The following is an 11,760-nucleotide window of genomic DNA, read 5'->3' as shown; positions in this document are numbered from 1 at the left end:
TGTATTTACAATATATAATATTTCATGTAGAATAAACTGCAACACCTATCAACGCCAGCAGCTCTTCTTATACGTAGCATTTTCAGATGCAGGTATTATGCCAATTCTTTCCGATGAATGTTATCCACTTCAAGAGTATGTCCCTTTTGCCTCGCCATCCAGGCAGCCCAGAATCCCTATCGTTGTTAAATTCAATCCTTGTGTGTCTGCACACGACCTTTGAACTATAATGAAATCAGCTCCTAAAATGTTTTTATTTCTGAAAATTCATCTCCGATTTCAATAATTCTCAGAATAAAAAAGAAAAATCTGCTCCAACCATCTTCATCATTCCCCGTTGGTTTTGAAACTCCACCCTTTAGTTTCCACTCACTTAAACGAAGGAAGTTCCCTCAGATTTACTCTTACCAACGTCACATTAGCTGGATCACCTCCCTTCAGACACAACGAAGTCTTTCCTGATTTCTCCCGCATGGTTCTTTATCTGTCCCACCTTCCCATTAAATCTGCTCTTTCCTTTTCTAGTGGTGTTATCTCAAAGAAACCGTCATGTCTGTCTTTTTTATCGACTTTGTATCAAGTGAACACTGACCGTGTCATTCCTAACGTCTTTATATTCCAGTAAACTCTACCGTGTCTTTCACCATGCCTTTATATCCCAGTAAATTCCATCCTGAGAAAGGATGCTGGGTCCAATTCAAAGCATGAAAACTCTCCACTAAGCTGTGCAATCTTATTACCGACACAGGAAAGGTGGAAGTAATTTCAGTTACAGCTGAATCGATTGGCTGCAGCAGCATCGGGTCAAATCCCAGTCAGATACATGACTGTTGTTCTTATATTTATTTCTTCTCTACGTGTGCTGAGTAACACAGTGAGGGATCAATTACTGTTGTCAGACATACATGTAGGGGCGTATTAAATACTGAAGCTGTGAGATGCGAACAGTTTTTATTAACAGAGACCATTCGAATCTCAGGCTCAGGAATTTGACAGAGAGCGAATTTGAGCAAAAGTTGAGCCGGGTGTTTCCCCCATGACGTAACATGAGTTTCTGCGGTTGCTTTGTTGTTCGCCTCATTTGTGTGTTTTGCATCATTGAGGATTTTGAAGTTGTCCCCTCGATAGAAAAGGCCCGTACTTTTGCAACATTGTACAAAAGATGCAGTACAAGAATAGCCGATGCTGATTCAACGAGGTAAAAACAATGACTGCAGATGCTGGAAACCAGATTCTGGATTAGTGGTGCTGGAAGAACACAGCAGTTCAGGCAACATCCAAGTAGCTTCGAAATCGACATTTCGGGCAAAAGTCCTTCATCAGGAATAAAGGAATGAAGGGCTTTTGCCCGAAACGTCGATTTCGAAGCTACTTGGATGCTGCCTGAACTGCTGTGCTCTTCCAGCACCACTAATTCTGATGCTGATTCAGTCTACTTATCCAAATATTGACCCCTGGAAACAGGACTGTGCACTCTCCTCGAGTCTGGAAAACAACTTCCTCACAGATAATGTTACATTCCCGCTCTCATGGCTCTTTTCATTCCATCGGCTTCTGTTTTGCTTGGAATCGGATTCAATACATCTTGTCACTGTGTCATTTCTTTCCATGTGGTCAGATCTTGTGAACAGTGGGATTGTATATGCTGGAATCAGTCGAGGCTGTCCGCTCTCCCACATCCAATTTATCCCCAGGTTGTGTTAAGATGATGATCTAAATCGCGTCCTTCTCTTTCCTGTCACTCTGGGATGATGTGAGCTGTGAAATCTATGATCTGAACTGGAGGCAACGTGGAAATCACATCAGCTGCGTGAGCGACAGGATTTGGTGCGTTAATATCCCATGCTAATTCAGACAGCAGAAGCCTCCCCTTGACTTCGAGAAGCACAGACACTGTTCCTGAATAATGGGGAGAGATTCACTCTTTGCTCACAGTTCTGCATTTTCTATCTGTCTCAGATCGCATTATTTGGACAAGGGTTCCCAAAAGAAGATGATTTCTTGTGCATGCACGATCTCACTTTTCTACACCTTTCCAGAATTTCCATACTTCCCACTCCCAGCTGACCCCTACTCCGCTGGACAAACCCGTGTTTAATGAGGGAGGTGAAGACCGCGTTCAAGCTGCTCTCCACCAACACTACGTGACAATGGCAGATGAGTTCGTCCAGTTCTCAATGAAGACCGCCCTGTTCCGCGAAAGCAGCTAGCACAGCCTCCTGGGAGAAGCGAGTCAGAATGGAAAGGAGCTGTGATGAAAACTCGGTGCTTCTTTCACTCTGAAACAGCAGAAATAGCAAAAAACTCACCTCGTTTATGATTACCAAGTCTGGCGCCGTTCTCGCTTGTTTGTCTCGGGTGTGATATTGCCTCAGTCAGGTGACATAGGTGTGAGAGGTCTCGGGTTCACCTTGCAGATGAGCCTTGGAATTTTGCACACTACTTCATTTTTGACTGAGAAGATATGATTTCGATGAGATCGAGTTCAGATAAAGATTCCAAAGCTTGAAACCATACACAAGCAAGTTCAAAAACCGTTTCTTCTCGGCCGGTGCTGTTCTGAGAAATGAATTGTCTAACTTGAAGTAATGCTGATCTTGCCAATTTGGATTTTGCTGAGCGCACGTATTATACATAGTAACCTGAATTCCCGAGTCTGGTCAAATTTTGCTTTTCTCACGCTGTGATCTGCATGTCCTTGATTACTCTGATCCGCCTTTACCTTTCGCAAACAACGCTTTCCACTGTACTTAGGTACATGTGACAATCAATCAATCAAAACACAGTCATTTCCTCATTGCGTGGAGCCAGCAGAGCGAAGGTGGGCTGCATGGCCTCAGTCTGCAGTGTGATACATTTTGTGATCCTGATTGAAATTACAATTAAAACAGCAGCATTGGCGAAGTTACACAGTAGTTATATTGACGCAGCTGGGACACATCTGTGAAACAACGTATCAGACAATAACAGTGAAGATCTTTTGACGTCATCCTCGAAGGGACATGCTACAAAAACCTGAAGACTGCGTGAAACTGCTGTGGTCAGCGATAACAGAGCGGCCCAGAGGGATCGTGGTGGGCGCATAATCCAGAAATTAATGAATGAAAAGCATCCTCTGCTCGATTACAATTCCAGCTTTCAGTGTGTGTACTGCCACTGCCAGTATTTTGCTATAACAGTGCTCCGTTCTTCGTATTACATATTGATGTGCCTTTTGCGTCCTTATACTGAATGGTATCTGAAATAGATAGACCCGCCACATTTATACATTTAAGGAAACACACGTTTGAAGTTATGAAAGATTTTTTTGCTGTTCTCCGTCGGTCTGTTATGACCTGATTTGCAAAGTCACTTGCCTGAGCTGGGAATACACTGGCGAAGTTGAGGGAAATCAGTTGTGGTGTGGACCGTGCCCCTGACGCCTTGCAGTTCTTCCCCACGCTGTGTCACACAGCAGGGTTCTCCGGTGAAATGAACAGCCGTGAATGACATGTGGTTCAGTATGTTGGAGACAGCATTTCCAGACAGACACAGTTCCCTATTATTAGAACAAGCATCACTGATGATGAATAACCTCAGAGAGAAGCAAGCGATAGAGATTTGCCGTGGACTCGATGGGCTGAACGGCTTCTGTCGGCACGTGAATGGCGTCACACGTCTCTGCCGTCCCTCTGTCTGGCTCTGACAGAGTGGCTGAGGGTGAAATAATGGCTCGCTTTTAATCCTCCCTTCTGCTTTGGACTGTCTGCAGCCCCGCAGCTCCTGGTTGTGGGGATGGTTCTCAGTGAGTGAGGGTTTCATTCGGAGTCACTTCATCTGGGACAGTTGGGACTCATACGTTAACTGATGCCCGATTGCAGCAAAGAAACCGACGCCTCTGAAACAAAAGCCTTTCCGCTGGATTGTTCTGTGAAGATTGATTCTGAACATCAAATGGGCAGCACAAAAATGCACTGATTTGAATTTTACTGAGGGAAGAGAGTCCACAGCCCATTTCTGTCTTTCCCTCCAGCTCAGCACCTTTCTCTCTCTCTCAAATAAATGATATTTGGAGGAAGTTCGCAATCAAAGTTGCTAGGTTCCAGCGGCCCTCTTGCACCTGGCTGTGCCCGTAAGAGGAAGCTTCAGAGCATATCCGTTTTACATCCCCTCATAATGCCTGCAAGTGGAGGGAAATGGCTGAATACTCTGCCAATAGAGACAGCTCAGTCCCGGAGGATGGCATACACAGCACCGTCTCGGTGGGGACATTCTGCCGATCAGACACAGTCCACTTTATTATTCAGATCATACCAGAGTGAGAGCGCTCGAGAAGGCCAATCGGTCACTCGTACCTGTGCCATCTCGGGAGTTGCAAAAGATTGGTGAAAGTGGAAAGTGGATTTGTTCACGTTTCAAGTGTTTCCGTGAAGCTGGAAGCAGAAGAAGATACACAGTGAAGCGATTGAGATCTGACTACAGGAGCAGCAAATAAGTTGGATAGCGCAGTGGAGAGCTTTGAAGTATTGAGTTCTGGTTAATGGGACGATCATGCTTTTACTCGGCCATGCTGCTACAGAAGAAACTATGTCAGTGTCTCTCAACATTGTGATGTCACAGGCAAAAGACGCCGTTACACTGCAGGAAATTCCTTTTTCCAATGTGAGGGCTGTCCATATGTAAAGGTGGAGCTTATATATCGAATCCTTTCACATAAATAATTCCACTGCACCTCAGTGTGTTGTATTGTCTCCTTTCCACTTTACCTGTCATTGTGCCTACACTGAAGTTGATTTTCTCCTTGTGCGAGTCTTTTACAATCTGGGTGATGTGATGCAGTTGTACTGACCCATTTTCTGGCAGAATTTTCCACTTCATTTCAGCCCGCCCTAACTTCGCTATCTGATACTATTCCAGTTGTTTAGGTGTTAAGTGCTCATCCCAGATCCAGCCTGCCCTCACCCAAAAAAAATGGAAAAAACAGTTACAGTGTGATCACTGATATCGAAGGATATCCTCATTCCAAGGTCATTGATAATTCCAAGGATAAAGTTAGGGCTGCAGATGCTGGAGATCAGAGTTGATGCTGGAGATCAGTGTGATGCTGGAAAAGCACAGCAGATCAGGTAGCATCCGAGGAGCAGGAGAATTCAAGTTTCAGGCTTAAGCCCTTCATCAGGAATAAGGCTTGTGAGTCGGGGCTGAGAGATAAATGGAAGTGGTGTGTGGTTGAGGGGAAATAGCTGGAAAGCAATAGATGGATGAATAGAACGGAGAATATAAGAGGTCAGAAGTGGCAGTGATGGAATGGGTCGAGAGGGCGGTGGCGAGTTGAAGGCTTATGCTTGGGGGAAATGAGGAAACTGTTCGAATTCACATTTATCCCGCGTGGTGTAAGGGTCCCAAGCCGGAATGTGTGGCATTCCTCCTCCAGGCGTTGGGTGGGTAACGGTTTATCCGTGGCGGAGGTCCAGTACCTGCGAGCCTTTGATTGGGGAGGAGGGGGAGTTGAAGTGTTCAGCCACGGGACGCTGACGTTGGTGGGTGCGGGTGTCCCAGAGATGTTCTCTGAAATGATCTGCAAGAAGGTATCCTGTCTCCCTGATGTAGAGGAGAACACACTGGGTGCAACGGATGCAGTAGATGACATTGGTATTTGTACAGGTGAATTTCCAATGGATGTGGAACGGTCCCTTCGGGAGTTGGTTGGAGATGAGAGTTGTGTGGGTGCTAGTTTCACCCTCACTTTGGTGGCAGTCAAAGGTGCCAGGAGAAGGTTATGTGCTGGTGGGGGGAAGTGTCTTCCTCAAGAGGGGGTCGTGGAGGGAGTGGTCTTTCTGGAGTGCTGGCAGAGCTGGGTAGCGAAATATATCTCGGGTGGTGGCGTCTGTTTGGAGGTGGCATCAGTGGCAGAATATGATGCGTTTTATGCGGAGGTTGGTGGGGTGGAAGGTGAGCACCAGGAAGTTCTTTTCTTGTTGCGTTGACAGGCATGGGGCTCAAGGGTGGTGGTGCGTGAAGTGGAGGTGATGCACTGGAGGGCATTGTCAACTAACGTGGAAAGGCAATTTGTGACCGTGGAGGAAGGAGACCAACTGGGTCTTTCTGAGGTGCAATTGGTCATCCGGGGGAACAGATGTGGTGTAAGCGGAGGAATTGGGAATAAGGAATGTCGTTTTTACACGAGATAGAGTTGGAGGAGATGTAGTCTAGATACCTTTGGGAGTCGGTGGGCTTGCAGTATATGTCTTTAATTAGTCAGTCGCCAGAGACGGTGATGGAGAGGTCGAGGAAGGCGAAGGAAGTTGCCAAGATGATCCGGATAAATTTGAGGTTGGTGTGGAAGGTTTTGGTAAAGCTGGTGAGCTATTGAACCTCTTCGTTGGAGCACCAAGTGGCGCCAATACATTCATCAATGTAACGTAGGAATAGGTGTAGGATGGTGCCTGTGTAACTGTGAAAGATGGACAGTTCCGCTTATCTGACAAACACGCAGACATAGCTAGGTCCTATGTGGGTGCCCATGACTACCAGTGTCGATGGAGGAAGTGGGAGATTTGGAAAGTGAAGTTGTTGATTGTGAGGACCAGTTCAGTCAAGTGGGTGAGGATGTTGGTGGAAGGGGACCTGTTGGGATGGTGTGAGATTAAGAAATGGAAGGCTTGCAGACTTCTGTCATTGCAGATGGATTTGTACAGGGACTGGATGACCATGGTGAATATCGCGTGTTGAGGGCCAGGGAAATGAAATTCCTGAAGGAGGTGAAGTGCATAGGGGTGTCACGAATGTAAGTGGGCATTTCCTGAACTGGGGAGAGAGGATTGTGTCGAGGTAGAAAGAGATGATTCGGATGGTACAGGTGCAGGATAAGACAATAGGTCGACTGGGGCAGTCAGGTTTTTGAATCTTAGGAAGGAGGTAGAATTATGGAGTGCGCAGTTCCCGGACAATGAGGTTGAAGGTTGTGGCTGGGAGGTGCCCAAAGGTGATAAGATTGTGGATGGTCTGGGAGATGATGGTTTGGTGAGGGGAGGAGAGTTTGTGATCGTGGTCTGTAGGAGGAGGTGCCTGCGAGTTGGCACCTGGCTTCAGCTTTGTTCCTCTGCCCGACTCACAAGCCTAATTCCTGATGAATGGCTTATACCTAAATCGTCCATTCTCCTGCTCCTCGGATGTTGCCTGACCTGCTGTCCTTTTCCAGTACAATACTCTCCACTCATTCATTATTACTGTCTCATTTCACACTACCAGGTCCACGCTCTCTGTTTGATTCTAATGAGCACTGTTCTCATGGACTGCGACAAAATCTGCCAATCTGAAACAAAAACAGAAATTGCTGTAAAATCACAGGTGGGCTGGCAGCATCTGTGCAGATGAATCACAGTTAACGTTTCACATCCATTGGGTCCATCTCTCCACAGATGCTGCCAGACATCCTGAAATATTCCAGCAACGTCTGTTTTTGTTTGATTTTCAACATCAGCCATTTTTTCGTTTTTGTTTTCTTGTTTTCTGCCAAATATGATTTGGCTAAAGATTATATTAAATGTTTTAAATATGACTACGATGGAATGGCCAGATCCACCAGCCGGCTCCTTTTATTTGGTTCACGTGCCCAATGCCTTTCCACTTGGTCACCGCGCCCTACAGCTGCACTGCATTTAAATTGACAAAATTGTGGCATTCTCTCGGATTGGTAATCAGGAGCGAGATTGATTGAAATTATTGAAAACTTAAGATAATCAGATAAAATACGGGATATAAAACGGGAAAATGAAAGGCAAAGAGAGAACGGCGAATGATAATTTTTGACAAAACTAAAATATAATTGCTCAAGAATCAGAAAGTGCTTTCATTCACAAACATACCATAATATGGAATGTAATTTTTGGGACAACCAATGCAAGTAGATCTTAGCAAAATCTTAGTTTTAAAGTCTTGCTGCAACTGTTTCGGTTATAATGAACGCACACATGGGATTCAGTGCTGTAATGATCTCCTAAAATGGAAAAGGAAATCCTTGCCTTCCAGGATACGTGGGGAATGTTCACTGATTCATCCCAATAATGGCAGGACTGTCGTCTGGATGCGTATGAGTAAAATCTTTTAATGTTCCATGGAGCTTCGAATGAGTGGTGAAGGGAATGTCTCCATTCACAAATTAATCATTCAGTAGAATTCAGTATAGGGACCGAAGAAATGATGAACAAATTGAATAAGAACATGGACATACGATACCCAATAGGTACGACTATTACTATATGAAAACTGTTGATTTCAGATCCACGGTGGCCTTTGGTGATGGCATTTCCTGTCCAGAACCAGTCTGCACTGGAATGACGGGAGACACACTATGAAGTATTTGAACTTCAGTCACCTTTAGAAATAGCTGAGACTGACTCCGGACACGGGGATATGGAGATGTTGGCCTTACAAACCTTTCAGACATTCCGTGGAAGAATAAAGGAAGTGATAGATAATTTTCGTCTCCATGGAGACGATGTTCATGAACTGGATAGATAGTAATTAACCTTATTGGAGTTTATAAATAGAGACGTCGTATTGAAAAAGCAAAGAGTTCATAGTGTAACTGTAAAATCTTTAGGTCACACTCAGTGGAAGCATTGTGTGTAATCCTTATCCTCATTCTCCACCAAAAGCATGTAAAGAAGTGAGAAAGGGCACAGACGCTGTTTCCTGGATAGCAAGATATTAGAAAGCCAAGTGACGTTGTTTACTAAGACATAAGAATATCAGAAAAGACACAACCGGTTTCATCGGGATGATAGAAAGAATGACGGAGTTTATACACGAGATTTGGAAATGCTGGAGCAAAAACACGCAAGTTTGATGTCAACAAATGAGATTTTCACATAACACGAGGTTTGAATGAGTAAATCGGGGAAAGTCCCTCTTTCGAGTGAAGCAATAACTGTCCTTTGAGCTTGAAAACCATTAGGGAATGATTAAGAAAAGTTTGGATGAGAGTTTCTTCCACTCAATAGAGTTATTTAAATCGTGAACGACTTTACAGAAGTAAAACGTAGAAGCTGACTTCAGAGTGGTTTAAAAGGTACATGAACAAACGAACAAGGAGAGAATTTACCATTGAGTGAAAGTCAGTATGGTTGTGTAACAATTTCGAATTTGTTGACTTGAGACACAAAGATATTTCATGAACACGTACAACTGAATAAGACTGAGTATAACAAGTTCATGGATTGGTAAGGTGTGGCGTATTATTCAAGGTGAAACTCGGTAAACGGAGCTGATGTCCTAAAATAACTGCATACAGAAGTTATATCCTAATGACTAGGAATTGAATCGTCACTTGGAGATGCAACACCTACTTTAAAGATTTGACCACATTCACATGATGTTATGTACATTTCGTACATTCTTAACTCCACCCAAGAAATCCACCAAGGAGAATGGGTCCTTTTGTATTGTTATCCCTCTGTACTTCTCTGCAGCACGCCAGTTAAGATAAAATATGCTCACACCAAAATTCAGTTCAATACAATATTCAAACGGTCCTATGTGATTTCTTTTTTTATTATTGCAACAACCTTTGTGAGTTTGTAACAAACTGTGTAACATGAAATCAGTTCAACATCTATTTTCCCAGAATTTAAAGCAGTGCACATGGGAAACGTTATCCATCTGGTGAAAAATCACCTTCGGCTCTCTCTCCACATATGTTTCTTCACGTTTTAGATACTTGCAGTATCTTTGTTGATCAAGGAGTCATTATCCAGAAGAGGTAGTTTCTCAATCCACAAACACGGGTATTTTCCCATAAACTTGGCTTTGCTCAATATCACCTTCTGTCCGTACCCCTCAACACGAGGACAAATTAAAGCTGCTCCATGTGAGGCTCAAAATTAAAACTTCGGCACAGCACAGCTCACTATACTGGAACAGAGATACCGTGCACTGGTCACCTTCAGCACAGGAGCAACACATTAATGCCTACCTCCACATTCCTGGTTTTACTTTAACGTTTGGGAAACCGAGTTTCTCTGATTCCATGGCTAGTAAACGGGGATTATATGATCATCTTCACCAGTGGTTCTGTCCCCGAGTGAGGAAAGTGGTGAGTTACTCATTGTAAAGATGGGTAGATTGATGAAATATACAATTCCATCTTTTGCCTTCATTAACTCATGAGCTTTTTATTTTGTTTTGCATCTGTAGAAATCTTAAAATCTTCATCTTGAACAGACTCAATGACAGATCTCCATTGTGTCTCTGGCATCAAATTTCATAGTGCAAACTCCCTCTGAATTCTTCCACCGCATTCCGCTGTTTGGGAAGTGTTCATGTTGTGGGAAATGCACTTCCCCGTGTGTCACCTGCTGCTCCCAGCATGCGCTCTGGCACTGCACTCATTTTCCTTCTGACACTTGCTCACTGTGTTGCTGTGATCATACAGTGACTTGGTATCACACGGCCCAGGAAAATGATACAGATCAAGGTTTTTGCATTGTTGAGTTCAATTGTCAGTTTAGCCATATTTTGGATTTTGAAATTGTCTGTTCTGTACACAAGTGCGTGTCAAAAACATCTGAGCGGAAGTTAGGTCTTCGGAATAATGACATTGAGCACTATGCACTCTCCTCCAGTCTGGAAAACAATTCCTCACAGGCAATTTAATAGACAATAGACAGCAGGTGCAGGAGTAGGCCATTCTGCCCTTCGAGCCAGCACCACCATTCATGATGATCATGGCTGAACATCCTCAATCTGTATCCTGTTCCTGCCTTATCCCCATAACCCTTGATTCCACTATCGTTAAGAGCTCTATCCAACTCTTTATTGAAAGAACACCTCCTGCTGTCTCGGGTTCTTCATTCCGTTGACTTCAAATTTCACAGAATTCAACTGACCTTGTTACATAGTCATTTCCTCATTTTTGTTCAGAACAATGTGTGCACAGTGTGACAGTGGGAGTGCACTTGCCCCACAACCCAGGGGTCAGACCATCGTCTTGGACTGTGTTGTTTCTCATTTCACCAACACCAGGGAGAAACATCTGCTGCTCTGCATAATTTACGAAATTCAATTATTCATAAGGTCATAGCTTTTCGAGCGTCTGTGACGAGGTGGACGAGAGGTTAAGGCGATGGACTGCTAATCCATTGTGCTCTGCACGCGTGGGTTCGAATCCCACTCTCGTCGCTGTCATTAACGGCTTTCAATGGTGCGGTTTTCAGCTGTTGCATTAAAACTGGAGCTCCAACGGTCAGTTTATATGCTTTGTCGCTATTACAAAATCGCAAGGAATAGTTTGTGCCGTTTGACGAAACTGCATTGAAATGGAGGTTGCTTTGGGATAATGAAACGAAACGCGATTTTTTTTTTCATTACAAGCTGCTGTGAACGTTTTTTCGTATGAAAGACATCCAGGAAAATCAAATACCGAGAGCTGCGAAGTGCATGTTTATGCACTTCTTAATGAATGTTTTGTCAGATGAAATCTGGAGGAGGTTGAGTAGAAGTAATTCATCCTGGTGAGAAGAGCACAGCGAAACAGCACAAAATAATGGAGATATTTCAAAGGGGCAGGGTGTGGGTTTAGGGGCACAGAGACACTGTGTAAATGCACAGTGGAGAATTGCCGCTGTGGGTGCCGTGCATGCGCACGGAGAGACTTACACATTGGTCTCGCCCTCGCCCCTTGCTCTCGCCATTGATGAATGCTGGACATAAGGCACAGATAAACACAAGATGTGGGAAGCAAGCTCCTTCTCGTTATGCACACACTGGATGCATCACATT

At 44.3% G+C, this 11,760-nt stretch overlaps 1 non-coding gene across 1 annotated transcript; it reads left to right on the top strand.

Annotated features, from left to right (window-relative positions):
- The first annotated feature begins 11,078 nt into the window (after positions 1–11,078).
- Positions 11,079–11,160, top strand: trnas-gcu (transfer RNA serine (anticodon GCU)). The gene has a single exon. It is a non-coding gene; the product is annotated as a tRNA-Ser (tRNA).
- The last annotated feature ends 600 nt before the right edge of the window (positions 11,161–11,760 follow it).

This window comes from Chiloscyllium punctatum, chromosome 21 (assembly GCF_047496795.1).
Source record: "Chiloscyllium punctatum isolate Juve2018m chromosome 21, sChiPun1.3, whole genome shotgun sequence".
Taxonomy (NCBI): domain Eukaryota; kingdom Metazoa; phylum Chordata; class Chondrichthyes; order Orectolobiformes; family Hemiscylliidae; genus Chiloscyllium; species Chiloscyllium punctatum.
The sequence above is the reverse complement of the archived record's forward strand: the minus strand, read 5'-3'. Positions and strand labels throughout refer to the sequence as shown.